Source organism: Homarus americanus, unplaced genomic scaffold, assembly GCF_018991925.1.
Source record: "Homarus americanus isolate GMGI-L3 unplaced genomic scaffold, GMGI_Hamer_2.0 scaffold16391, whole genome shotgun sequence".
NCBI lineage: Eukaryota > Metazoa > Arthropoda > Malacostraca > Decapoda > Nephropidae > Homarus > Homarus americanus.
In genome coordinates this window covers 42,912-46,389 of record NW_024743481.1, presented here as the reverse complement: position 1 = coordinate 46,389, position 3,478 = coordinate 42,912, and the positions used below count along the sequence as shown (strand labels likewise).

Sequence of the window (3,478 nt, the reverse complement as noted above, 5' to 3'; positions counted from 1 at the left end):
CATTCTCGTCCCGACGAGAGCAATTGTCATCTCTCTGCCTGCGCCACTACATGGTAGATATATAGACTGCGGGCCCAGGTGCACTCAATTTAGGTTCCACTGCAATGCATGCCAAGCACTCTTTTAGAGGTGATAGACGAGATTCCGGCGGGCTTACTTAAAAGATATCCGACCCGGTTTCGTTTCCTCTTCGTGGGATGGAGTGCTTCTTCCCTGAGAGAGGAGGAGGACGTGCGCCTCTTAGAACATGTGCAGCATCAGCCATGAGCGGCCGACGGCCATTCGTGTCTCTGTGGACAGCAGGCAAAAGAGCGCCTCCAGTTATTTGCGAGAGCGACAACTGTCGTCGGGACGGGACACACACGGTGCCCGGCTGTGATTTGTTGTGGATGAATGTGGGTGGGTCAAGTCCATGGACTTGCTAGTGATAGGCTTGTTTTTAAGGGCACGCCTCGCGCAAGGCGAGGGCGATTAAACCACAAGGCGGAAGCCCGGTTCGGGTTACCCTCGTGTCGGGGAGACAGTCAGCAGGCACCGAACTCGCAGCAATCGATGGATGTATATTTCCGACCCTCGTAGAGGAGTGGCGGCGACAAGTTCATATGGCTGCCGCCGCCGCAATATGCGTTCAACTTGTCGATGTATCTGGTATTCTTGCGATTCACATACCGACACGCAGTTTGCTGCGGTCTTCATCGACCCACGAGCCGAGTGATCCCCCGTTAAGAGTTGTGCATTTGCCATTTGGTCTTTTTGCGACTAACCATCACAAGTCGAGTCTCAATGAAAGGGTTTAACAGACCTAGCCCAAATTTGTGGGTTAGGTTTGGCTGGACGGCTTGTTGTTAAGTTTTGGAATTTTTTTTGGCATTGTAATTTTACTCTTAGGCAAGACGCTTATTCGCCGGTAGTAAGGAACGGACGGGCAGCCGTCCATAGCCCCGTCCGTCCTCCTCCAGTTGCGCGCTCTCGCCCGAGTGTGGTCCTCCTACAGCGTAGTATTTTTGGTGCGGGGGCCGGGATTGTCATCATTCGCTGCTGGAGTTGCCAGAGCAGAGCCCGAGACCGCCCAAATCAGTAAATTAGTTTAAAGAGCGCCCCGTTCTCTTTCTCTCTGTTAATGATCCTTCCGCAGGTTCACCTACGGAAACCTTGTTACGACTTTTACTTCCTCTAAATGATCAAGTTTGGACATCTTTCCGTCAGCTCGAGGCGACGACCCCAGAAAACCCTCGCGGGCAACGGGGCCGACAATCCAAGAGCGCCAGTCCGAAGGCCTCACTAAATCATTCAATCGGTAGTAGCGACGGGCGGTGTGTACAAAGGGCAGGGACGTAGTCAGCGCAAGCTGATGACTTGCACTTACTGGGAATTCCTCGTTCATGGGAAACAATTGCATGCCCCAATCCCTATCAAGAAAGGCTTTGAACGGGTTACACGCTCCTCTCGGAGGGGGAAAACTCGTTGATCCCTTCAGTGTAGCGCGCGTGGCCCAGAACATCTAAGGGCATCACAGACCTGTTATTGCTGAATCTCGTGCGGCTAGAATTGCCGCTTATCCCTCTAAGAAGAAGTTGCGAACTGGACACCATTTTCTGGAGATCCGTCGACTACTTAGTAGGCCAGAGTCTCGTTCGTTATCGGAATTAACCAGACAAATCGGTCCACCAACTAAGAACGGCCATGCACCACCACCCACCGAATCGAGAAAGAGCTCTCAATCTGTCAATCCTTCCGGTGTCTGGGCCTGGTGAGGTTTCCCGTGTTGAGTCAAATTAAGCCGCAGGCTCCACTCCTGGTGGTGCCCTTCCGTCAATTCCTTTAAGTTTCAGCTTTGCAACCATACTTTCCCCGGAACCCAAAGACTTTGGTTTCCCGGAAGCTGTCCGCCGAGCCATGGGAATAACGCCGACGGATCGCTAGTTGGCATCGTTTATGGTTAGAACTAGGGCGGTATCTGATCGCCTTCGAACCTCTAACTTTCATTCTTGATTAATGAAAACATCCTTGGCAAATGCTTTCGCAGTAGTTCGTCTTGCGACGGTCCAAGAATTTCACCTCTAGCGTCGCAATATGAATGCCCCCGCCTGTTCCGATTAGTCATTACCTCTGGTTCCGAAAACCAACAAAACAGAACCGAGGTCCTATTCCATTATTCCATGCATCACCATTCGGGCCATTAAAATAGCCTGCTCTGAGCACTCTAATTTTTTCAAAGTAAACTCTCCGGCCACTCGGGACACTCGACAAAGAGCATCCCGTGCGAGCCGGCGGGGCGGCTGTTCGGAGCGTGAGAGTAAACACCGGGCGGTGCACCGTCAGTCCGGAACCGAGATCCAACTACGAGCTTTTTAACCGGAACAACTTTAATATACGCTATTGGAGCTGGAATTACCGCGGCTGCTGGCACCAGACTTGCCCTCCAATGTATACTCGTTAAAGGATTTAAAGTGTACTCATTCCGATTGCGAGGCTTCGGATGAGACTCACATCGTTATTTTTCGTCACTACCCCCCCCCCCGTGCCGGGAGTGGGTAATTTGCGTGCCTGCTGCCTTCCTTAGATGTGGTAGCCGTTTCTCAGGCTCCCTCTCCGGAATCGAACCCTGATTCCCCATTACCCGTTATAGCCATTGTAGGCACATAACCTACAATCGAAAGCTGATAAGGCAGACACTTGAAAGAAGCGGCGCCGGTGCGGAGACCTTGCGCTCAGCCCGAAGTTATTCAGATTCACCACAGGTGGGTTACGGACCGGGGTCCGACCAGTTTTGAACTAATAAAAGCGCTCTTCCCTTGCGGTCAGAGACCAATTGCATGTATTAGCTCTAGAACTGCCACAGTTATCCAAGTAAGTGGGTTTACAGATCCAATGAAACAGCTGATTTAATGAGTCATTCGCGGTTTCGCCTTAAATCGGCTTGTACTTACACATGCATGGCTTAATCTTTGAGACAAGCATATGACTACTGGCAGGATCAACCAGGCAGCTGCTGCTATTGGCGGCGCCTATCACGGTGGCCAAAATAGTGAGATAGAGAGAGGAGACCGACAGCAAAGAAGAAGACATTGGGCGAGGGACCGCACGTTGGCCTTAGAGATATAGCAAACCAGATGATCAGATAGAACTGCACCTTTTCTTGCTATCCTCGGCTCCGGAAGCGCCACCGTGTGTGCGGATCTCCTCCCTTATCCTCTCCTCGACCGACAGCAAATAAGAAGACATTGGGCGAGGGACCACACGTTGGCCTTAGAGATATAGCAAACCAGATGATCAGATAAAACTGCACCTTTTCTTGCTATCCTCGGCTCCGGAAGCGCCACCGTGTGTGCGGATCTCCTCCCTTATCCTCTCCTCGACCGACAGCAAATAAGAAGACATTGGGCGAGGGACCACACGTTGGCCTTAGAGATATAGCAAACCAGATGATCAGATAGAACTGCACCTTTTCTTGCCATCCAGCGTACAAGGGCGGACG

General features: G+C 51.6%; 2 non-coding genes across 2 annotated transcripts; both read right to left on the bottom strand.

Moving 5' to 3' along the window:
- Positions 1–567: 567 nt before the first annotated feature.
- LOC121877173 lies at positions 568–731 on the bottom strand. Its single transcript, XR_006090921.1, has one exon. It is a non-coding gene; the product is annotated as a 5.8S ribosomal RNA (ribosomal RNA).
- Positions 732–1,118: 387 nt separating this feature from the next.
- Positions 1,119–2,988, bottom strand: LOC121877175. Its single transcript, XR_006090923.1, has one exon. It is a non-coding gene; the product is annotated as a small subunit ribosomal RNA (ribosomal RNA).
- Positions 2,989–3,478: the final 490 nt, after the last annotated feature.